General features: G+C 47.4%; 1 pseudogene across 1 annotated transcript; it reads left to right on the forward strand.

Moving 5' to 3' along the window:
• Positions 1-1993: 1993 nt before the first annotated feature.
• Positions 1994-24624, forward strand: LOC146194249 (uncharacterized; annotated as a pseudogene). Its single transcript, XR_014705425.1, has 5 exons — positions 1994-2092; positions 4231-4460; positions 6784-6978; positions 15872-16125; positions 24249-24624. The product of XR_014705425.1 is annotated as an uncharacterized LOC146194249 (transcript).
• Positions 24625-26253: the final 1629 nt, after the last annotated feature.

The following is a 26253-nucleotide window of genomic DNA, read 5'->3' on the forward strand; positions in this document are numbered from 1 at the left end:
ATCAACAACTTGGTGACACATGTGAATCTCCTACATATCTGATGCGCATCTCGGTCAGGAACTAACCCTGTTCTACGTCCAGAGCGATCCACTCTGCAAGTGAACGAGCATGAACCCTCCAGGAGACTCATTTATTGTGCCGGGCGGTTTCCTTGACGTTGCAAACGGTTGGACGAAGACGACGATTATCAAGCTCCCTAACGAAGTGCATCTGATAATTCGTACACCAAAGGAACAAAATCCGGATGCTTTGGCGTGCACGAAGGCGAGCCTTTAATTAAAAAAAATACTGTGCGTCTTGCAAGTGTCAAGTGCGTCATATGCTCCGAGCGGCAAAAACACAGATACTACAGGTATGTATGCATCTAAGCGAAATAGGCATGATGAAAAGTACCTACCGGAGTTTTCACCCAGGCTGTAGCGCACCAGTGATAGCTGCAATGAGGATTTCTTCGGTGCGTGATTGCTTCAGTTGCACCGGGGCCTGAAGGCGATGTATTTTGTCCCTTCTTATCTTTATGTGCGAAAGGGCTAGGTAGCTTAGATATCACAGGCGGCTGTGTGCGCTAGGCCGTAATATTTGGCATGTTTTATCGTGACTGCCACCTCACTAACAAGAAAAAAAAAATACGGCGTTTTAATGCACTGCCGTTCGCGAGCCTCATGACCAGCTCAACCACTCGGCTCGCGAACGGCGGTGCATCACAACAAACGTCCAATTTTTTCTTTTTAGTCAGACGGCAGTCGCGATAAAACATGCTAAATATTACGGTCTAGAGCACACAGCCACCTGTGATATCTGCACTACCCGGCTCCTTCGCACATAAAAAAAAATAAATGACAAAATACATCGCCATCAGACGCGCCGAACAAGTGGTCATTGCGGCTATCACTGGTGGGTTACAGGCTTGGTGCAAACTTCGGTAGATACTTTTCATCATGCACATTTCCTTTAGATGCATACATACCTGTAACGAAGTGTTTTTCGCACAGTCGAGAGCACGCAGTCGGCTGCTAAGGTCGCCCATTCACGTCTTGACGCTTGGTTGCCCTAATCCAAGCTTCACGCCGTTGCAGGTCGCGGCTCGCCGAAGGAAACCTAACAAAACGCGTCTTGCGGCTATCACTGGTGGGTTACAGGCTTGGTGCAAACTTCGGTAGACACTTTTCATCATGCACATTTCCTTTAGATGCATACATACCTGTAACGAAGTGTTTTTCGCACAGTCGAGAGCACGCAGTCGGCTGCCAAGGTCGCCCATTCACGTCTTGACGCTTGGTTGCCCTAATCCAAGCTTCACGCCGTTGCAGGTCGCGGCTCGCCGAAGGAAACCTAACAAAACGCGTCTTGCATCCCGGCACGCCTCGAGAGTGGCAGCCGTAAGCGGCACAGGTGGTTGGCATCGTTTTACCGAGGCTGTGAACTTACCGCGCCTCCAGCCCCCGTGCGTTGGCTATGAGTGCGGCGACGAGAAGCGCTGTCGACGCCTCTCAATGTGTTTTCATCAGTCGCCGCTGGGGCTTCGCGCATGCGCAGAAAACTCGCGCAAAAGGCGGATTCAGACTCAACTAGGCACATAGTAGTCAACATTTAGGTACTTTGTAAAAACATGGCGTTCAATGCGTTTGGAGAAATCTAGGGACAAAATTTTAGTCGAAAAAACCCTATTCATGGCGGGTTTTAGTCACGTGTCTAACGTATTACTACCGCGTTAATAGCATATAAATGTAGCAAGTATAAAATATTTTGTTAGACAATAACTAAAATGACAAGCTAAAGTTTTAAGCATTACTTTTATGCACTCTTGAATATGCATATTATTAACAAAAATACAACAGGTACAAAAAGCAGGGACGGCTGGGGAAATCCCTGACCGTGCTGAACCTAGGTACCCATCAGCCGTCATGGGGAAAGTGGGCGGAGCCTCGCGGGTTCAGCTCGCTATTCACTACGCTCCCATCTTGCACGAGGTGTGTATGCGCTGTGCCTGGCATGCGAGACTCGGGGGAAGCGCAAGACTCTCTGCTGCGGCCACAGCTGATGGGCCACACACTGCCAACCCGTTGGAGAGTGCTGGCACACTACTCCCTTGTAAGTTGATCTGATTAATTGCTACAGTGTTAGTAATGAATGCGTTGGAACTAGTTGCCCGCTCAGGAGATCGTGCTGGTTTCAGTATATGTCAAGCTGTGACATTACTTTCAATGGTTGGCTGGTGGCAAATTGGAGAGGGGATATCCTGCTCTCCACTTGTACGGCAGAGAAGAATGTGTACGTTGAGTACGTGTAAATCATGTACCGCTGTTGGCAGGTTGCACAGTGGAGAGAGGAAAATCTTCCTCTCCGCTTCTAGGGGAGAGGAGGTGAAACCAGAAGTTGGTGGCCACGGAAAGAACCGATGCAGTGGCTGTTGTGGACAGAGGAGGTCCTGACATGGGTGGAGGGATGTCACCCTGAGGGTGATTGCCATGCAGCAACTCATGGGTGGTTACCGAGGAAGGTGGAGGGCCCCATCCGCCAATGCCAATCAGTTTTCATTGACAAATGCACTATACCAGCTATCTTGACTCTTCAAGCAACGAGAAGACTTAACCGCAACAAAAATTTTTTGTTCTGTGGAGGGAGTGTTTTTTTAGTGGGACATCAAGAGGGAGTACTAAAAATGAAACATGGAATTCGTAATAGAAGCGATTATGTCAGGAATGGACTCTCAAAACGTTTTATTTTTTATTTATTTTTACTACAAGCTACTACTTGCTCGCATGATGAAAACTGGTCTTTTTTTTTAAGACGTTGGATGCAGTAGAGTATTTATGTAAAGTGGGCCTGCGTTTTTCAGTACTTGTTTGTGTGTGATTATGCTGTGCAGATTGGGTTTCTACATTGGGGGAGGGGACCACTTACGCATGTTGGTATGCATACGACTTCGCTACAAAACGGGAGATGTTGACAAAGGAGACTTGTTTATAAAATTGCTAACCTTGCCACAAACACTGCTCGAATACATGTCAGCACCTATGTTAGTGGTCTGTATCAAAGGTATTGATAACAGCTTGTTCTTGGTCGGCAAAAGTTGATTGCTTGGATCTTTTTATGTTTGGCAGCAAAAAAAAAATGCATTTGTAACACTGAGGTAATTGGATTTCAAGGAAATTCATGCCACTCGAGTGATCATTGTTGAATGGCGATGGGGTTCAGCTTGTCGGCAAGTGCAAAAAATTTATTGTCATTCTTACAGTTTGCTTGTGAAAAATTACCGGGAATGGCGATAGTACTTGTATTTTGTTTTCCCCGTAAACTTAAAGGATGCTGTTTTCATTGGCAATGGTCTCTTTGTATTCAACACATGGTAAGCTGTCATCTGGCCAGATTCAGCCTGTCTTCACGGTGCAATTTTGTCTACTTAAATATAATAAGTGAGCAAATTTTCACAGTTAGTGTGCTGAGAAGTACGCTCATGGGATCACCCAAGTCGAGCACTAGAATTTTGCGTGCCGTCACTCTCATTAGCTAAGCTGTTTCATGACGTCCACCACCGGGATCCTAGCATTCCCCGTCTGAAGCTCACACCGTCAATATATCGCAGGCATGCATCTGGCAGGTGAGAAAGTGGGGCGCAGGTTAGTCAGCGGGTTGTGTGATGTCACGAGACCAGATGACATGATCGAGTTGGAATGGGCTGCCACCTCAGGCAGCTCCTTTCATATGGAACCGCAAAATTAGAATTGAATGCCATCGGATATTGTGTGCCATCCACCTGATTGGCTGAACTGTTTTGTGACGTCACAACTATGTGGTCACGAGCAAGTAATTAAAGTCTGGTATATGCTCAGCCAATGGCTTACTATGACCCGAGCTTTGACCTTGACTTGATCTTTAATTTAATCTTTACCTTAATTAGCCACGATCCAAACCAGTACTTCTCAGAACACTGCCACTGGCGTAACCAGGTTAAGCCTCTTCTAATTTTCTAGGTCACCTATCAAACTTTAACCTTGACTTAACCTTTACCTTTACCTTAATTAGCCATGATCCAAACCAGTACTTCTCAGAACACTGCCACTGGCGTAATCAGGTTAAGCCTCTTCTAATTTTCTAGATCACCTATCACTACAGCACTGCTGACTCGTCTCATTACTCCAGTCTTGTTCGTCTTTGCATCCAGTTTTGATGCTTTGTTAACTGTGCAGCACACTCGATAGGCTAACCTGCGTCTTTTTTTGTCGCAGCCTTGGAAGCAACGCCTGCGGCTCTTACTGTCAACGACGGCATCAGTGTTGAGCCTTTGTACCTCAATGATGTTGATCATGGCCTTTTTGAAGAATGACCGTGTGCTTGCCCGTTACGGCACAAAGTTGGGCTTAGCCAACGTGGTAGTGAGCATGCCACCCACGCATCTGCTGCGGTCAGCCGGCTTCGTGTTATCTTCCAGCTCTGTGCTGCTTGCAGGACGTCGACGGTAATCTTCAGCACTTTTAACTTTGTTCTGGGCTTTTCTTTTTTTTTTACTTTAATGGGACATACCACTGAGCAAAATGTTTCATGAAATTGTGGTGGAAATAAAAAGATCTTGCCTCATTTAGTACTGTACAGATCGAGCACTACAGTATCCAAAAATGAAGATTTATAATTTTAGTGTGGCACTAAAAATTGCATAAAACCAGCTGAAGTGACTTCTTGCGGGGAAACGGTGTCATTATCAGCATAGTACCCCACGTGACCACATCTCAGGAAAATTATCACTAACATTTTTAAGTTGATGGTGTTCTTTTTTTCTTTTCTTTTTTTCAGGGGTTCTTGTTCTGTATTTGTGCTCTCTCGAGTGTCCTTTAATATAAATCATTCCTCCTTTCACATTGCCTATGATGTGTCTCTAGCGCCTCTCACTCATGGTGACACAGGGCTGTGAATTCCTTGACTGAAGCGGTAACCACAGTCCGTTAAAACTTTATTGACGAGGCATACATTCTACAGGCATACAGAACAACCCTGCAAAATGTGAGGAGTGTAGTTTCAGTATACTAGAAGCACAGAACCGGACCTACAAAGGGTTAGAAACTGTGAGAAAAAGTGGGGGGGCGTGGTCGCAGCGTTTGGCGAGCGGGGCACTGCTTGCATGCTGGTAGGTGGTGCTACAAGAGATGCATCGCTGGCCTTAAAGCTGTGTATTCGTGCTTCTATGTTATGAATAATAAGCTTACCTACTTTAATGTTTTGTCTTTCTAATCATGGACATATCAGACTATTTCATGATCCTTTTCGTGCTCAATATATCCAGGTTTGACTGTATTTCCAGTCTCTCCTCATTGGTCATACCCAGACCTGGCCTCCTTCTGAGAAGTCATTTGAATAACCTGTGCGAGACCCGTAGCGTTCAAATTAGTGTGCTGCTGATACCATAGACTTGTGTCGTGCATTGTGCAAGGTTGCGCTGACAGTTCGAATGGTTTGGATTTTCCTCATGTGCCTCATATTTAGATGATTTGCATGAAACATTAGGGCACCTTATCTGAGTCCAGGGCCTAGCTTCTTCACTGTATGTCGGAGCAGATGGCAATGAGCAGGTCAGAAAGATGCTCATGTTTTCACCACCCTTCTGGCCGTGCACATAGCAGCCACTATGACCTTGGTACAAACTGTGTAGTATATGGATGCTGCTTATGTATGATTCAGACAAAAAAACAATCTGTAGTGTTAGCGCTCCTGCCGTTTGTTTTATTGCGAAAGCTTTAATAGCATATTTAAAAGTCAAATATATAGAAATTACAATGACATGATCGGTGTCACAGCATGTAGCATCACATGTGGAAAAGTGAAAAACGAGTTGAGAGAGAGAGAGAAAGCCTGGCAGAATGCATATGCTCATTGAGAGAATAGAGCTCATGCCAATTGCTATGGCAGTAGAGGTGGCTATCACAGAATGCCTCGTGTATCAGTGCATCAGCTGCGATGGCAGAGTACACTATAGAGGCAGCACCAACGGAAGCCAGTTGCTCACAAGTGCTAGGTAGTGTTCGTATGATGCCCAAAGATTATCACGTGACACATGCTGTAGCATGAAGTATACGTCATCAATTGCAGTGGCGATAAAGGAGCAGTCACTCACGGTTGTTATGAATAGTAGTAGCAGTAGTAGTAGTAGTAGTAGTAGTTAGTAGCCTGTGTTGGGATGGAGCATACTTTGCGGCTGTGTTCTTGTGTGCTGACGTCGTGGGTGTCATTGCCTTGGAGCGTCAGTACAATCGCAAGTTGGCAACCAATGAGTGGACGCCCACGTGTTCAGGAGTATAGCGCCGTCACAAAGAGGTTGTTATTTTGGACTAGGCCACAAAGTGCGGAGGATATGTGGCTTGCCAAGCCAGGTGCCAGGGAGTACAGATGCCACTGCAAAGAGGAGAGGGTGACATATTATGCTCGAAGATTTGGCATGTTTTCCGAGCTTAATAATATAACACGTGAGGAAACCGGTGACTGCAAATTAAGGCTCTGTATGCACCACTGAGCAGTCGCCTGTAAAATGCTGAAACAAGACTTGTGCTCCATACCTCTCAACCACTAATGGCAATCTGCTAGTTAACGACAGCTTTCTCTGAACTATCTGATATTTGAATATGCTTACCTGTAAATTTTTTTAGAAGACATGGTGGTATTTTTAAATATTCTTTAAAAATGTGTTCTGCCTATTTTGGTTGAAGAAACTTGCATGTAGCAACAGGAAGCCACATTTGCTCTCTTCACTGGTAGCCATCACTTATTTTCCTCTTTTTTTTTTTCCTTTGCAGGCTTGGGCGTACAGCTTTAGTTCCGTGCTTCCTTTGGCTGCAGTTTGAGGCGTCCCACAATTTTGAAGAGGGAAGGTGGTTGAACACATTCTACATGGCATGGTTGCAGCTTGCCCTTGCTTGCGCCACATTCGTCTTAGCTGTTGCTCACACTTTGTTCCTCATCAAGATCCAGCTGCGTGGCGGTGCGTTCAGGTAAGCAGAGCGCTCTGTTGCTTATTTTTTTGCTGGGAATAGAGCAGGCTTTGTTCCATCTATCACGTTACTTTCTCTAAGCCATAGAGAATGCTGTTGCATTAGCATAGCAAAGCACCGTGAATCAATGTACCAACATTTTGCTCACATTTTATTTGTCACGTGTGATTGTTTGTATGTGTTGAAAGAATTTTTTTTCAAGTAATGTGACTTCCTTTTTTTTACTTCTCATGCATACCCATTTTATGTGGAGAGTTTCAGAGAAATTAGTTATTGCTACAAAAGGGCTGCTGCATATGCCAGTAGCCTGTCATGTTGTCTGAACTACAGTGAGCTCATGATAATGAGAAAACTGAAAAAATTGACCGTTATAACCACTTATGATCAGAAATCACCCGCACACATCCATATTTGCTTTGGATGCAAACAGTAGTTGTTGTAGAATGCAGGTACTAGTACCAAAAAATTAACATTTGACTCCCTATTCAGCTGCTAAATTGGTGCATCGTGCGTTAGGTATGGTAATGAAATCCAATAGCAGCGGTGACTTCATGATCGCGCAGTGCATGAATCAAACTGCTGCGCATACATTGGGTTAGATCGCCTATCCAGACAGCGGTGCTCCCGCTTTTCAAAGAATTGTCAAGATTGTTAACTGCGCTAATTTTTACTTGTTCACGAGAGCACCCACTTCGAATACTTGTCTCAGATCTGCTGCTTCGTCACAAGACTTGGGCTTTTCGATTTGCCGGTATTGTGACAATCCACTCAGCTTAAGAATGCTCCATAAATGCACTTCTGCCTTATCGCACGGTCGGCCGCTGTCAGCATTGTTGCCAGTTTCTTTTCTTCTCTCTCTCTCTCTCTCTCTTTCGCTTCAGCATCTGGCACCATCTTCCGACACACTGTATCAACTTGGCATCCAGGATCGGTGCACACGAAGTGGTCATTGCCAATCGCGGATGCCGCAAGCGTCTGCAAAACTTTTGTTAGCTCTCGGCATTGTTCTACTTCCAGATTTTAGAATTTTTCAGTGGCGCGGCTATAGTAGTAGCCAAAAATTACAGGTTGAACACGTTGACAACTTGAGCGACCAGTCGATGCTGTTTTTCTTCTTCTGCGCCAAGCAAGTCTAGCCAGGCAGTTGGGCAGTAGCAGAGGCAATGGGATAGATTTGCATAGGTAGTGGGACATTTAAGACAGGACGGGTCAGATCAATAGCAATTAAAGAGGTTATAAGCATAGTGAAAGTGGTCTGCTATTCTGCAGTTTCTTTGCCATCGACAATGGCATTCTGTGTTGCTCATACTCAGAGATCACACTGTAAGTTCATCAACCGGATCAGCATCACTACTGCATTGAACACCTCTGTTCTAAGGTAATGATGATGCACCTGCAGAATTTAGGTTTCGCCTCACTGTTGCCCTATTAACTCTGGGTCTCCAAGCATATTGTTGGGACGCGGGTCTTAATATCGCGAAAAATGGTCAAAAATGGCAATTTTTAAAAATTGCTGTTTTGAAGTCTTCAATGTCCCGACTATGCCTCTACAAAATATTATAGCTCAATTCCTACTCAAAGTATTAAAATAACGGCAATTTAGAAACGTCGGTGAGCCGAAATTGAACGCCAAACGCGAAAATTTGCACCATTTTCAAGCCGCCGTAGCTCCGCGCGACGCGAACCGACAGGCGCCATCTTGGACTCGTTTGAAAGCTCGTTTCCCGCTCTCTCTCCTGGCGTCTCTCAACACGCTGTAGGTGTTCGCACAGCCATGGCCGGTCTCGAAGGAGAGAGCGCGCGCTCTTTCTTACGGCCTTCTCAATCGCCGCGGGAACAATGGGAACTTTTCTCCTTGAGTTACGCTCTCCGCCACCGCAAGGGGCGCGACCTGCTCACTGTTCGCTCCGCGTCTGCTTCAGCGGCGGCGGGAGGCTTTTGCCTGGCTTCGCGCTGTCGCTCGCGAGTTTCGTGGTGAGTGCAGCCCCGAAATTAAAAAGCACAGATGGTAGATGCTGCAGCGGCATGTCGTCAACGTACCACACGTGAATGTATATAAAAAACACTGTCGTTCAGCAAACGCTCGACAAGCATAGCATACGTTGCGGCACGGTAGCTACTTTTGTCCATTTTAATCCAAATTTTCCCCAAGCCTGTACAAGAATAGAACAAAAAGAAAACTGAATGAACAGTGATCACATCGAAGCTTCTTCAAGGCTAACATGACAGCAACTCGTCTGCAACAGCAAAACGGTCTTTCAGCGCTAGATGCGAAACCATTCATGTAGCACCGAAGATGAAAATAATTTCATAAAAATGTAATGTAAATTGCGAAATGCTTACATGATATAAAGTATTAGTATAACAGTCAAAGTAAACGTTGTAGGGTTGAGTTTTGAATGTTATTACAATTCATATATTAGGCAATGTGTGGTATTATAAACAATATTTTAATTTTGCAAATAAACATTGTTTTAATGAAATTTTTGCACGATATTATGCTTAATATGAAAACAAAAAATGGTTTGATATACATGACACCACTTGTGCTCGAAGGGGTAAAAAATGCCAATAAATGATGAAGGTGATACTCGATGCAGTGACTTACAAATGAGCTCACCTGCTATATCGAAAGTATGCAAGAAACTTCTAAAGCGTTAAAGAAGGACACTCTCACTGAAGACTCATTTCAAGCCTTATTTAGCGATCCATTGAGACTCTCTTCGGGAAAGTATAGGTTAATGTGCGGAAGTGAATGACATATGCTAGATGCGAGGGCCGTAACAGTTAGCGGCACATGACTACATTGTCAAGACGGGCGTTTCATCTGAGAGCAAAATCAAGGCACTGAAGGAAGTGATGGCATCTCCTACCATCCCATTTCCCACTGTCACATATTCCGGTTCACCTTATACGTCGCTGGACATATCGTTTAGTTAATCAACTTCGGGTGTGACGCTTGCGCTATTCTTCTTGAAACTAGGGAAAGAAGCAGCCCCATGTAGTACGCTGTTCTACGAGGACAGTGTTCTAGTGGACTGCATTATCCGAAACCAGAGCTTAATTGTTGCCCTATTGGACAAGCTTTTTTTTTTTTGAAAAAGCTGCCGTGAACCTACTACACACAAATGTCCTCGAAGTACTTAAGATCCTGATTCAGTCAGCATTTCAGAACTCAACACTGAGTTGCCCGAAAGGAATTGACAACAGATAGGTTATTAAGTCCGCTTCTTTGATATTTGAAAAATTTCTCAGAATTCGTCTTCTCAATTAATTATACCAGGAAAGTGACAGAGAAGACCGAGAGGCTAACTCCTTGGTCAAATATTTAGGGGAATCCCCCAAGGTGGAGTAGATCTGTAATAAGGGAGTAATTACTAAAAAACTACGAAGTTTCTGAGAAAGCTGTATAGCTTTCCTTTGTAGCCGTATGGCTGCGCTTGGGTGGATGCAATGAGTAATTACTCCCTTATTACAAATCTACTCCAGCTTGGGGGATTCCCCTAAATATTTGACCAACACCATTCCCACTTCGAGTTATAGATCAATTCGCTCTCGCCCTACCATCTGATCTGCTGACCGTCCTGGTTAGCTCAGTCGGTAGAGCGACTGCCCCGAAAAGGTGGTGGTGCCGAGTTCGATTCCCGGATCAGGACGAATTTTTCTTTAACTACGAAGTTTCTGAGAAAGCTGTATAGCTTTCCTTTGTAGCCGTAAGGCTAACTCCTTATGTGTACAAGCCGTGCAGGAAGATTTTGAGCCTGAATTTTCCAGACGCAGGTCGCATTTTGATGAATTGATGAGTATATAGTGCAATGTGTAACTTTGAAGGACAATTTTTTTATTGTTTGCCGCTCTTTTCGATTCTGCTCAACTGTTTATGCACATTTCCTTGATTAATAGTAGTCGCGACTCGCGAGACTACATATACATCTTCTGTCTTTCAACCGACTGATATATGTTTTGAACGAAGCTAGAACAGCCCACTCCACTAGACAATAGAAATTTTTACTATACGAGTAAATTTTTGTTCTTTACTCTGAATCTGAGACGCGCCATGATTTTTTGCCGGTGCCTCTTCTGATCTAAACGAAAACGGTAGCGGTTGACAGAATCTCCACCCAACAGTTCACCACGCACTCACGTCAGGTCGCGCTACACCTGCTTAAAACATTCAAAGGCAGATTACATAGCCTGGTAAATTTATTTTTGTACAAAACTTAGGGGTAAGAAATGTTGAAGTGTTCCTGAAGCTTCATTCGACCGTGCAAGGCCGCACTGACGAAGGAGCGCGCGCGTGAGCGGATTGTTGACTGTATTTTATTCCTCGTACACGACAAATATTCGATGTTGATTACAGATTTTGCATAAACCATGAGGGGCGAAATGTCTGGACCTGCCGGTTGCAACTGACGCGGGCGAAGCTAAAAGCGAGCGCGCGTTTCCCTTGAGCGTGAACGGCTGTAGCGGAGGAGCAGCAGTGGGGCGGTGGCGACCCCACCGAGGCGCGGCGGCCGGTAGAAACAGACCCCATTGGAAGGCCGTAAGAGAAGAGAAGCGCTCTCTCCCTCGAGACCGGCCGTGGCACAGCACAGCGGAGCTTTCGGCATCCGTCCGCAAGGGGTGAATCATCGCGAGGCAGCCGCTGATTGGGTAAAGCGCGCGCTCTCCGAGGCGCAGCCCTCTGATTGGCCCTGACGCATGCCTCACCTCCCGCGACCTCGTTACCGACTCTTCGTCGTCTGCTTTTGCCCGCTGGCACGTGATTTTTTGCGCTCCTCTTTGTTTCCTAGCATTTCTCGTTCTGCATTTTTTCTCATCGTTCCTGTAAATATTTTGACTATTAACTCGCTCCTCTTAGCTTCTAAGTTATTGTTTTCGTGTGTATTTGCCTGCCTGGTGTCTGTTCCGTGTGTCTCGATGGCACGGGACGCGCGCTTGAAAGCAAGCACGCGAAAAGCAGTCGGCAAAAGGAGACGCGCGTGGAATAAGAAGAGTGCCACATCGAGAACTACAGCTTCGGTGTTGCCGCAAGCTGCAAGGCCGTCGGCGGATGCGGCTGGATTGAACTCGTCGACCACAGTTTTGCCGATGGACGCGGCTGGACCGACATCGTCGATGTCAGCTTCGTTGGTGGACGCCGCGGCTGGACCGTGCCGATCGGCGTCAACTTCGGTGTTACCGCAAGTGTCTGCGGTTCCAGTGGATGCGCCTGGACTTAGCCCGTCGAAAATATCGACTTTTGATGCTCTGCGAGTCGCTTCAAATTCTGTGTCGTCGGAAGCGGCCCAGCCGGCTGAGCTAAGCCTAACGACGACTTCGGCGTTTCCGCACGTCGCTTCAGCGCCGACGGACGCGGCTAAACCGAGCTCGCGTGTTCAACGTTTGGACACAGTGTTTTTTACGGAGGCGGAGTGCGCGGGACGCGAAAAATGTGCAGATAACGCCAAGACGTCATTGGCGAAGAAGTCCGCGACTTCCCGCAAGTTCGAGCTGATGAACGTCAGCACAGCAAGTGTAGACGACGATCGCGGCACTGAGTATATAATTGTTGATATGAGCATACTGAAGAAGCTGTTTGCATCCACAAGCTGCAGCAAGTGTGGGATGGCCAGTGTTCAACTCGCGAAATGCAGCGGAAGAGAGTATGGCTTAGCTGTGAAGTTAGTGCTCACATGTTCGAATTGCGATTTCGCCGAGCGGCACTTTTCGTCGCCACGAGTGCCCGGGAAATCTAGCACCACACCCTTTGAAGTAAATCTGCGGGCGATGAAAGGCATACAAAGTATAGGGAAGGGAGTGACTGCTCTAGCGGATTTTTGTGCAACAATGAACCTCTCCCACCGAGGACTTCACCACAAGACTTTCAGGGGGCACATGAACACCATGGTGAAAGCTTGCCAGGCAGTTGCTACTGCTACAGAAGCAGCAAGTGTCAAAGTGGTGAAGGACTTATACAAAGACTTCCTGAACCCAACAGGAAATGTAGACGTGATATTTGATGGCACATGGAAAACGCGTGGCCACAATTCAAATATTGCAGTTGGCTGCATTATAGAACTGTACACTGGCCTTGTACTGGACCATGTTGTGCTTTCGAGGTACTGTCGTGGGTGCCAAGGGGCACCTGATCCCAGTGATGATGGTTACGGTGACTGGGCTGTGAACCACAAGTGTATGAAGAACATTGACTGCAATGCCGGACGAATGGAGACCAAAGCAGCTATGATTTTATTCAATAGGTCCTTGGAAAAAAATGGGTTGCGGTACACAACCATACTTTCGGATGGTGATAGCCGCACATTTCATGCATTGACCCAGGAAGGCGTGTATGGATATATATCCATCGAAAAGAAAGACTGCCTCAACCATGTCCACAAGCGGATGGGGATGGCTCTTCGCAACTTGGTTGAGAAAAAGAAGGCACAAGGGCAATCTCTTGGTGGAAAGGGCAACCTTACCCAAGAAAAGATAAAAAAGATCACCTCAACCATGTCCACAAGCGGATGGGGATGGCTCTTCGCAACTTGGTTGAGAAAAAGAAGGCACAAGGGCAATCTCTTGGTGGAAAGGGCAACCTTACCCAAGAAAAGATAAAAAAGATCACCAATTACTATGGGTATGCCTTGCGGAGCCATAGCCACGACGTCGCAGGCATGAAAAAGGCAGTGCAAGCTACGCTGTTGCACCTGACCTCAACAGATGAAGCCCCAGATCACAGTTGCTGTCCTCAAGGAGTTGATTCATGGTGTGCCTTCAATCGTGCTTTGGCAAACCAGGTGGAGCCTCCACCACACAAAAACCCTCTGCCAGGCCATGTTCGCACTGCGCTTGAGCCAGTTTTTGCCAGGCTGGGCGACGAGGCCCTTTTGAAGCGCTGCAAAGATGGCATGACACAGAATGCTATCGAGTGCCTGCACTCTGTTATCTGGAGCCAATGCTCTAAAAACACGCATGACTCTTTGCTGGCTGTTCAAAGGGCTGTTGCAGAAGCAGTTTCTCGCTTCAATCAAGGGATGGCAGCAACCAGCAGAGCTGTTGCAGAGCAGCTTGGTTATAGCCCTGGCAGGTGCCTCATTCGTAGGAGCCTTGAAAAAGATAAACAGAGGCTGTGCAGGTCTGATAAGGGTCACACCGATAGTGAAAAGGTGAAGATGGCCAAGAGGCACAGGCCTGACAAAACCCAAGACTACTGCCCAGGACTTATGTGAATGATTTAAGATTCAGAGACTGTAGCAAGTGACTTTCTGAGCATCTTTTTTTTGTTAAGTGCCAATGCCATACATAGATCTTCACAGCCATTACATGAACAGATTTATGTAAATTTGGTGTCATTTTGTTCACCAATAACTGGGCTGCATGCTAAAGCATTAAATCTTTCCATGTGATTGGAAAACAAAAGTGGCACAGTGAGTAAAACTTTGAATGCAGTTTTCTCAGCTTTGTTTATTTGGTAAAAAGCCTTGCCTTACGGAACTTTTCATAATGTTTGCATGCATGGATTTTATTGAACTTGGTATCATTTTTTTCAGTAAAATCTCAGCTACATCCTAAAGCTTTCCGTTTTCGATAAAGTCTGATAGACTAGCAATTAGATCAGATGTAAACTAATTACTCCCACATTGTCTTTTTTCTCCCAACTTTGTTATTCATTCATTACCTATATAATGACTTCTTAAAAATTTCCTTAGCTTTAGGATGTGCAGTAGGCTCTTGGAAATGACAGCATATTTTTAAAACCAGTTTTTTTAATTAAGAAATTGCCGTAATGGCCCGTAAGAAAAGACACTATGTGCAGTACATTATCTTGCCATATTTTCATGTCTAGATGAGGTATTTCAAATCTAAATACATATTTGGAATCACCATTCAAAGATATATCACCATGGCAATTTTCAGCAAGATAGGTTAAGAAATAAAAAAAAAGTTTTTAAGACCCTCATCCCCCCTTATGATGGCGTGTCCACCGCTGTCGCAGCCCCATTGTGGGCACATTTTTTTTTCCCGCCCCTTTTTTCATATTGGAGAGAGAGAGAAGGGGTCTTTTAGTTGGCACGCAGTAAAATAAAATCAAGCCTACTGTGCACTTCGCCGCTTTTCTATCATAAGTGCAAGAATGTGCATTTTGGTTTCCTTGTGCTCATTGTAGAGAGGCAAGGCTATTTGCTTTGAGGACACAATAGTGAGCTCTAAGGTCATGGGTGTGCCGAAGGCAACTGACACCTTGTCCTCTTACGGGGTTTTGGGTAAACATAGCACACTAGCTTTGAGCACAGGGAGTTCGACATACATCCATCGATGCAGATTGCAAGCAACACGACCACATCAGCTGTGCGGGCTGGTGTGGGTGACTGGTTGCCCCAACACTAGAGCTTTGTAGTGGTTTCACTCGAAGTCACGTTCTCCGGCCTTGCCTGTATTATCCCAGATGGCGGAAGCAGGCTGCGCGCTGGCCACTAGGATCTTTATCATCACATTTCCCGTTCCAATGCGTCTTTAAATATATGCACTCAGCTCAATCATTAGAACTTGTATTACAATTTAGGCTCAGGTTCAATTCATTTCAGCAGTGAAATTTCATTACGCTTTGATGCTAAAAGTACTATACGGTGTTCAGTGAGTATGAGGTTGCGAAGACTGAAATAATTCATTACATGCAGGATTTCTTTAAATTGAATTTAATTGCAGTGAGGTTTGAGTGCATTGCCTTTTTCAGTTTCCATCACGAATTCAGGAAGTCACTTTTGCTCTTGATTATGATCTCCTAGCTTCCAGCAGGATTCACTCTTCCTACTTTCTTTTAAGTGTCTCGCAGTACTAAGCCTTGCAGAAGCAGTCATTGTGACAGCATACAGATTTCCCCTTGGGCGGCACTTGTGTTGGATTTCCCCAGGAAGCTGGTTGGCTCGGGTGCAGGCAGCCTGTTATCTTCGAGCCCCTGTGCCTCTAGTGGTGTGAGCCTGAGTTCAGCGGAATACCTGCCCAGCTGGGGTTCTCAGCACATTGGCCAGAGTGACTTCGGAGACAGGCGGAGCACATACAGCTGGCAGACGGAGTCCTCTCGTTGCTCAGCACGTCTGACAGACCTTTCCGACAGGATGAGCGACCTGCACATATCCCCCGAGAGTGAACGGTCGTGGACCACTAGTGAGTTGGCTGCTGTTTTTACAAAGGGCATTCGCAGTGTTGTGGCTGGAATAACATTGCACGTTGGTAGAAGTGGCTGCCAGACAGTAATTAGTACAGTTTTTCTTTAGCACAGTGTTTGTTGCACTTCGAACAGCCAAAAACATTGCAGTGCACACTTTGCCGGCAACGGGTTTAGTGAACGATGGTTACTGCTTCACAACAATAAATGCAAAACACTGTAGTGCCATCTACTGACACAAGCTCAAAACACTTCACTGGCAATGCAAAGGAATTTATTTATTTATTTTCGATCCCTCAAGCGCCGAGGCATTACAGAGGGGAGTGGGCAAGCAAACAACGCAAGAAAAAAATTATTTTTTGTTAAAGGCGGCACAACAACGTAGTTAAAATGTAGCAACACACAGTATTCGAAAAAAGTACAGAAACAACAACTGTAACAAATGCAACGCAAGAAACTGAACAAACATAGCAGAAAAAAAAGTAATAAAAAACGAAGAAAATAACAAAGCAACAAAGAAACTAGCTATTCGCATCAGATAAAAGCATCGTCATCAGAGACTGACGATAAGCAGTATAATCCTGTATACAAGCCACGGCAGCGGGAAGGTGGTTCCACTCTTTCGATGTGGGAGGAATGAAAGAATGCAAAAAAGTGTCAGTACGGCAAAAAATAGATCCAGTCTTATGTTGATGGTCGACACGAGAAGAGCGATAGGGGGGTGTAGTGATAAAACGAGAGTGCATTGTTGCCTTTCATCTTCTCGTTTGCATCATGATCTTGTGTCACGTTTCACTCAGTTGCTAGTCCCCTTAAACTTGCTTTCTGCGAGTGTGATTACTATTTCTAATTAGATGCACTGAAATCACAGTGCATGCTTAACAGCTGCAGATCAGGATTAAATAAAGGTGTTCAAAGTAGTATATCTTATGACAGCACACTTGTAATGCCTCGAATTAAGGAATTCTACCCGTATATTAATAATAGAAAGATGGCTGTAAAAGTGGAACAAAGCAGGGACTTCGCTGAAATGTCGGCACTGCATTTGGTTCTTTGTTTCTGTCCATTTTATTCATGATGAACCATCAGCATTTTTCCTATGTAGCCATTCTTGTGCAATACACGACCAGTTAATTGGTCTCCGTGCTGATTAACAACAAAGATGTAAATTTGATGATCATGCCATCAAAAATGAAAAAAGAAACTGGCATTGATCTAGCTGTCCTCGAAGCCAAAAAGAGTTGAATAAGCAATAGCCAATCTGTAATACTTCATTTAGTTGGTTTGGTCTGCATGTTTCTTTCCAATTAACCCTTTATAGGACAGCAAATATTTTTGCAAAATAATAAAAAATCTTTATTTGCGTGTATAAATGATTGTTTTAGGTTTTAGAGGATTTAACATCCCAAAGCGACTTAGGCTACAATGTACGCTTTAGTGGAGGGCTCTGGAAATTTCGATCACTTGATATTCTTCAATGTACACTAATATCGCACAGTATATTGCACCTGCCAACCCTCCCAATTTGCCCATAAGGCTTCCAATTTTTTTTTCTCTCTCTCTGGACTTCCCATTTGTACTACCACCGCCCTGTATCTTCCAAAAGCTGCCTCTGCCAATGCAAGAATAGCTATTGTGGAACTGGCACGGTTGCAGCTGGCATGGCGGAATCTGCAACTGTATCCTAATAGTCAGCATCACTATTGTAGCGTGTGCAACAGCAGCCGCTAGGCGGCAGCTCATCGAGAGTCTCGTGCGCGGACTGGAAGAAGTGGTCTCGTGGCGTTCGAGAAGAAGCTGAAGTCGGCTGCTGTCTCTCAGTGCTCTCTGGACCTACTCTTCTGTGCCTTCTAGGTCAACCCCCCTATTAAAACCAACCTTCTGGTTACGGGCCTAAACGGCTACGTGACACTGGTGGAGGTGAGGCCTTGAATTACATGTCTCGGGCCTCTCGCAGCTGCTCATCGAGTCTCAACCGGCTTCCGCTCGTGTCGACACCCGTTCATCGCTGCAGCCGTCGCCTCCGAGGTCTGGCGCCGGAATTTGCTCCTCTACCTGAACCGACGCCAGCTGATCAGCAGTTCGAGACTTCCGTAATGGCACAGGCAAGTCAGCACCAGTTGCTGCTTCAGCAGCCTCGTACGCCCCCCAGTTTCCATGGCGCTACTGGGGAAGATGTCGACGACTGGATCGACCAGTTCGAGCGAGTGGCGCAATTCAATCAGTGGAGCCCTGCTCAGAAGCTGCACAATGTGTATTTCGCCCTTGAGGACTGCCCAAAAACATGGTATGAGAATAGGGAAGCCAGTCTTCAAAGCTGGGATTCCTTTCGCCAGCAGCTGCGGGACACTTTTGCCAGCCATGACTGCCGTGATCGCGCACGCCGCCTCCTAGAAGCTCGTGTGCAACTACCAAACGAGAGCGTGGCCATGTTCGCTGAGGACGTGACGCGTCTTTGCCGACGGGCTGATCCCGACATGACGGAATCAGCGAAGTTGCGCCACCTGATGCAGGGCGTAAAAGAACCCCTTTTCGCTGGTCTGGTTCGGAGTCCACCTCAAACCGTCGCGGACTTCATCAATGAAGCTACCCTCATTGAGCGAGCCCTGCAGCAAAGATACCGGCGCACGGAGTCTGCTTGTGGTCAGCCCTTCAGCAGTGTGGCCACATTGAACGGATCCACTGACGATCACTCTCTGCGTGAGCTGATCCGCGAGGTAGTTCGCGAGGAGCTCCTCAAGTTCAACCTCGGATCGCCTAACCCGACTGCCGTGGCTGTCACCGAAGCCGTGCGGGAAGAAATACTTCAGACATTGTCCCCGCCTGAGTCACCGTCGGAGCCACGTTCTATGAACTACGCAGCGGCTCTTCGTCGGCCTGCAGTGCTTCCTGCGCAACAGCTTCGATTCGAAGCACAGCCGCCACCCACTTTGCAGTCACCGTTCTACCAACCGTCCTTCCAGCCGCCATACCAGCAGAGCCTCGTCATACAGCCGTCCGCTCCTCAGCCACTATACTACCAGCCTTCTTACCAGCCACCACCCCAGCAGAGCCCCGTCATGCAGCCACCGGTTCGGAAGGCAGACGTCTGGCGCACTCCTCGCCAACGGCCGCTGTGCTATCACTGTGGAGAACCCGGCCACTTGTACCGTCGTTGTCCATACCGTGAGCTCGGTCTTCGGGGTTTTTCTCGGGATTCCCCGCGTCCCCGGGTCGGCGAACGCCCTCCAGAAATCGAGGAATACCTCGCAACCCGTGCAACCTCTTCGAGCAACCGTACACAGTCTTCTCCCGCGCGCTACTCGTCACCTAGCCGCCGTGATTTTAATGATGCGCCGAGGCGCCGGTCGCCAAGCCCACACCGGGGAAACTGAAGGCGGCGACCTCAGGGGGGCAGGTTGCTGACGAACGGAACCGATATCCCGAAGACCCCCCCATGACGACTCAGTCCGATGCTGTGACTAGGATGCCGCCGCCGCCACATGAATCCGAAACTCCCAATCAACCTCAAGCCGATCAAGTTGTTAGCGCCGACCTTTCCGTTCTCGTCGACGGACAACCAGTAACAGCTTTGGTAGACACCGGAGCAGACTTCTCAATAATAAGCAAAAATTTCACAGATCGGCTCACTAAGGTGAAAACTGAATGGCTGGGGCCGCAAATTCGTACTGCTGGCGGTCACCTTATGACGCCGATCGGACGATGCACTGCCCGAGTAACCATCGCCGATTCAGCCTTTGTAGCCGTTTTTGTTATCCTGCCACACTGCTGCAAGGATCTCATACTCGGCATGGACTTTTTACGTGAGCATGGGGCGATTATTAATGTTCCTCGCCGTACTGTAACGTTTTCGACGCCTGCAACGATGACCGCTGACTCAGAAAGACGCCACGCACCTTTACGCATCGTTGACGCGGATGTATTCATGCCGCCGCGTTCATCTGCTCTCGTCGCAGTCAGGTGCGACGATCAGTCCTGTGCTGCCGGTGTTGCCGAACAGAACATAGAGCTTCTGTTACATCATGGAGTCTGTGTTGCACGCGGTATAGTTCATCTGACTAATGGTCTAGCTCACGTACTGATTACGAACTTCGGGAACGAACGGCAACGCATCGCTAAAGGCACCACGGTAGCTTACTTTGAAGGTGTCGCAGAAGCAGCCCACGGCTGCTTTGTTCTTGAGACCAACACGTCTGCCAGCCAAACGCCCAACTTCGACCCTGATGTGAATCCCGCTCTATCACCGGCAGAGAAGGACAGACTCGTTGGGCTACTCTTTCAGTTTCAAGACTGCTTCTCATCCGCCTCCGCGGTTAAACAGACGCCCTTGACCAAGCACCGCATAATAACCGACGACCGCACCCGACCAGTCAGACAGAACCCCTACCGAGTGTCACCGCGGGAACGCGAAGTCATTGCTCAACAGGTCGATGAGATGTTAAATGACGGTGTCATCCAGCCATCGAGGAGTCCCTGGGCTTCGCCTGTTGTCCTCGTTAAGAAGAAAGACGGAAGTTTAAGGTTCTGTGTGGACTACCGTAACCTCAATCAGGTCACCAAAAAAGACGTCTACCCGCTGCCACGCATTGATGACTCATTAGACCGGTTGCGCCACGCGCGCTACTTTTCATCGCTTGATCTCAAGAGCGGTTACTGGCAGATCGAAGTCGATGAACGTGATCGCGAGAAGACAGCGTTTGTCACGCCCGATGGACTTTATGAATTCAAAGTCCTACCTTTCGGATTGTGCTCCGCTCCAGCGACATTTCAGCGAATGATGGACGCAGTTCTATCTGGTCTTAAATGGCAAATGTGTCTAGTCTACCTGGACGACGTTGTTGTGTTTTCACCAACGTTCGAGGAACACCTCCAACGTCTCTCCGCTGTGCTACGGGCTATCAGATCTGCCGGCCTCACGTTAAAACCACAAAAGTGTCACTTTGGCTATGAAGAGCTCATGTTCTTGGGCCACGTCGTCAGCCATCGAGGAGTTCGTCCCGATCCCGCTAAAACAGCTGCAGTCACCAAATTCCCTACTCCATGTAACAAGAAGACAGTTCGCCGTTTCTTGGGCCTCTGCGCCTATTACCGCAGATTTATTGAAAACTTTTCACGCATTGCCGCTCCGTTGACACGTCTCACCCGGGATGATGTCACCTTCACCTGGACGGACGAACAGCAAAAGGCATTCGACGAGTTACGGCACCGCTTGCAGACAACACCTGTACTTGCCCATTTCGATGCGAATGCCGAGACTCTGGTCCACACAGATGCCAGCAACGTGGGTCTAGGCGCTGTACTCGTCCAGTGGCAAGACGGTGCCGAGCGAGTTATCGCATACGCAAGCCGGACTTTGTCCCGTGCCGAATCAAACTATTCAACCACCAAAAAAGAATGTCTGGCCGTTGTATGGGTGGTGATGAAATTTCGACCCTATCTTTATGGCCGGCACTTTCGGGTTGTGAGTGACCACCACTCTCTGTGCTGGTTGACAAACTTGCGAGACCCCTCAGGACGCCTTGCACGATGAAGCTTACGGCTACAGGAGTTCGACATGACCATCGTGTATAAGTCTGGACGTCAGCACAACGACGCTGACTGCTTGTCCCGTTCACCTGTCGAGGCTGCGCGGGAAGACGAAGAACCAGACTTTCCCCTTATCGCAGCCGTCGACGCGCTCACTGTTTCGCAGCAGCAACGTAATGATCCGGCTCTCGCACCACTTATTGATTTTCTAGAAGAGCGCACTACAGAAATTCCCCGTCTCTTCGCCAGAACGCATTCGTCGTTTTGCATGCGAAACAATGTTTTATACAAGGTCAACTTCGCTCCGACGGGAAGAGATTATCTGCTCGTCGTACCAGAGTCTCTTCGCGAAGAAATCTTACAGGCATGTCATGACGAGCCCACCGCGGGTCACCTGGGGTATGCTCGAACTCTGGCCCGAATTAAGAAGAGTTATTATTGGCCAAACCTTGCGGCCGCAGTACGCCATTACGTGAGAACATGCCATGATTGTCAGCGACGAAAAACACCGCCTGTGAAACCGGCCGGTTTACTACATCCTGTTCAAGTGCCAAGATACCCATTCGAACAAGTTGGCATGGATTTGTTGGGTCCTTTCCCAATTTCTGATTCCGGCAACAGGTGGATAATTGTCGCTACAGATTACCTTACGCGTTACGCTGAAACGAAGTCCCTCCAGCGTGGTACGGCAATCGAGGCAGCGAAATTTTTCATCGAACGCATAGTCCTCAGGCACGGCGCCCCGAGAGTTATAATAACGGACCGAGGCACTGCTTTCACTGCCAAGCTACTGGAATCTGTCATGCAGCTAAGCGGCACTACCCATCGCAGGTCAACAGCCTACCATCCACAAACTAATGGCTTGACAGAACGTCTGAACAAAACTCTCGCCGACATGATGTCCATGTACGTGGATGTTGAACATCGGTCTTGGGATGACGTCCTCCCGTACGTCACGTTCGCGTACAACACGGCGCAGCAGGAAACAACGCAAATGACGCCTTTCTCCTTATTGTATGGCCGTGAAGTTTCGACAATGCTCGAAGCCATGTTGCCCCACGACGGCCGTGACCTCGAAGTTGGCGCCGAGGAGTTCACTCAACGCGCAGAACAAGCGCGACAGCTGGCGAGGGCACGCATCCGGAACCAGCAAGGTCGAGACGCCCAGCGGTACGATCACCGCCACCGTGTAGTGACTTAACCGGGCGACAGAGTGTGGCTCTGGACTCCGATTCGACGTCGGGGACTATCCGAAAAACTTCTGAAACAGTACTTTGGCCCATACAAAGTGCTCCGTCAGCTGACCGACGTGACTTACGAAGTGCTTCCGGACGGCTTTTCTTCTACTCGTCGTCAGCAGAAATCCGAGGTTGCTCATGTCGTGCGCATGAAACCGTACTTTTCGCGAGAAAATTAGCGCACCGCCTACCGCATGTTTCTTGCTTTATTTTTTTTTCTTTCTGCTTTTGAATTCATCAAACTTGCATTTATTTTTTTTAGAGAGGGGGGTAATGTAGCGTGTGCAACAGCAGCCGCTAGGCGGCAGCTCATCGAGAGTCTCGTGCGCGGACTGGAAGAAGTGGTCTCGTGGCGTTCGAGAAGAAGCTGAAGTCGGCTGCTGTCTCTCAGTGCTCTCTGGACCTACTCTTCTGTGCCTTCTAGGTCAACCCCCCTATTAAAACCAACCTTCTGGTTACGGGCCTAAACGGCTACGTGACACTATTAACGGCCACGCTAGCACCATCAGCATCATAGGTTCAGCAGCTGACCAGAGCCTGACCAGCTGTGGCTGCTTTGGCTTTTCAGCGTTCATTCTGAACAAGGCCACCATTTTATTGCGCTCATGATTTTTTTTGCCCCCTGTGCTCCCCTGCTCTTCTTTGCTGTCTTTTCACGTGTTTAAACACAAGTACTTACCTTCGAAGAATACCATGTTAGCCTGCTCTCTAAGGATAGGTGCACATCATGCCTTGTGCTAGCCTATACAGACAACACGGCTCCATCCAGAGCAGCGCTTCGTTGCGAGATTAGTATATGCGAAGACTGCAGTCAGAAATCGTCAAAACCCCTATGTCTGATTGGTGTTTGGCGCCGTGCCACAGTCCTTTTACTGCAGGATTTGCACAAACCCTTTAAATCCTTGATTTTCAAGAAACAAAAAAAAATTCAAAGGCCTTGAACCCTTTTAAATGTGCAACGCAAATAATGTCAGAGGTAGAACTGTGGCATTAGGTGCGATGCATCCGAAATTTAATTCATGCTCTTACACTGAACCCTAAGGAATGGATGACTCAGCGTCGTGCAAGTTTAGGTTGTAAGCTATGTCTGAAAAACATGTAGCACCTTTTATATTTAAATTTAGCACCATGTAAATAACCGCACAATAACGGCTTGAGACAATGATGCTTAGTTCACCTCAGTTCTGCTGCTTGAAAATTGCCTCATGCAAGTTTCAAAAGACTATTTTAGTGCGAAGGGGTAAGTGGGGTAAGACAGAAAAACAGGTGTGTCTGAAGCCTCGATCGGCAGGTGCTGCCAACTCGGGAAAAAGAAAAGTACATCTATCTGTTTTTCTTCTTGTTTGTTGCTTGTACAGGCACGTGGTCGAAGCCAACAAGCCTGCAGGCAGCATCTGAAGGAGCTGGGCAAGTAGGTGGCACGAGTGAATGTGGCATGCCTAATGGCTCGGCGTCGTCATTGCTGTCGCCTCCCAAGCTGCGCCTGCATCAGGGCTCATCGTGGATGGCAGGCAGCATGTGGGCCCTGGGTGGCACACGCACTCCATCGGACACACAGGACCTTTGGGGAGTCAGGCAGAGGTTTGGTCTGCTTACCCACCGCCTTCAGTAGCTGGCTCAGCCAAGCACAGCTCCAGCAGCCCCAATGGTGAGTTCTGTGTTGAGCACTGCAGGAGGCTAGTGACTGTAAAGTTTATGCAGTTGTCCCAGCTAAGGTGGGCCAATATTTTATAAATACCTAGTTGTCATTTTGTCTTTTTATTCAAGTGAGCATTGTGGGGATTCACAATCTCCTGCCCCCATTTTAACGCCAGCGTGTAATAACGCCGGGAGGAAAGAGCGGGAGACTGGGCAGCGTCACTGCGGGAGACTGGGAGGCGGTGGGGGGGTGGCCTGTCCAGTGTGCCCTCTCTTCCACTAACCTCCGCGCATAACTCGCGTTATAATTACGCTCTGCGTTATAAAGGGGGCAGGGGATTGGGAATCCCCACAACATTTCTGTATTTAAAATACCACCTAGTGCTGTTTTTTTTTCTGCCTACTTCGAAAGTAGTCAACATAAACTAACATTTAAATATTGCTTAAACTCTCAGGTGCCAGCAGGGAAGTTTTCAAGCATTGCGAGAATGGCCTGACCGAAATGCTAACGAGGTAGCCTTCGCGTAGCACTTTTTACCGGAGAAAAATGAAAGCCTGAGAAGTTTAAAAAATACGACATGACAGCTTGCTTTGTGCATCTGAATGTGCTGTGATTACAGTGCTCTTCTCTGCCACTCAATAAAGTGCCGCCACATTCGCTTCTGCACTGCTCATGGCAGAGCTTTGCTTTGCTGCTGGTTGTGAGGTAATTGTCAGCTGCACTAATACTCTCGTTTCTAAGATACGAGAAAACATTTTATGAGATTGCTTGTTCTTGATAGAAAAATTTCAGGGGAACACTTAGGTCAGGTCACCTTACATGCAGCAAAGCGGAAGCCTTTTTGTCGCGCTGCTACGATACTTTGAACGCTCCTGATTCCTCGACAGAGACTCTGTCTATAGAGGGAGAAGGGCACTCTCTCTCTTTGGTCTCCTGATAGAGGGAGGAAAAGAGACGAAGGGGAAAGAGGGGAGGAGCTTTCTCACTCTTACACATCACCGACTTTATCATCGGCGCACACTTTCTGCCGATGCCACTCTTGAGCTGTTAAAGGCTTTCACCTTAAAACACTTCAGTGACACATCTGGGCAGAAAGATATCTCGCTAAGCATGAGGGCAGTACTTCAATCAGTGGATTTTTGGCAGAGAAATGGCACAAAGGTGTCTGTTTCTCTGTTGTGCACGGATGTTTTGGAGCTTCAGTCAAATCCCGATATAATGAATCCCGCAGGAGCGAAAAAAATTATTCGTTATTTTGAAATATCGTTGTAATGAAAAATTTGCGATTATAAGCCAGTGGTCATACCTAAGTATGAAAATGACATACCTTGGCAGTAGGCACATGTGTAGACAAGTAAAACCTCAAGTGAAAATGTTGCACTAACTCAGAGCTGATTTATTAAATTAAATTGGTTCACAGGAAGGGAAAGGCGCAGTAACTGTCACACTTGCTCTGTGGACACCCGAACCGCGCCGTAAGGGAAGGGAGGAAGTTGGGAATGAAAGTGGAAAGAGAGAAAGAGGAGCCGTAGTGGAGGGCTACGGAGTAATTTCGACCACCTGGGGATCTTTAACGTGCGCTGACATCGCACAGCACACGGACGCCACTTCGTTTCGCCTCCATCGAAACGCAGCCGCCGCGGTCGGGTTCGAACCCGGGAACTCCGGCACAGTAGTCGGGCGTCTTACCACTGCACCACCCCGGCGGGGCCTGATTTATTTGA

The sequence above is a fragment of the Amblyomma maculatum genome, chromosome 3 (assembly GCF_055883805.1).
Source record: "Amblyomma maculatum isolate TAMU_Amacu chromosome 3, ASM5588380v1, whole genome shotgun sequence".
NCBI classification, from domain to species: Eukaryota; Metazoa; Arthropoda; class Arachnida; order Ixodida; family Ixodidae; genus Amblyomma; species Amblyomma maculatum.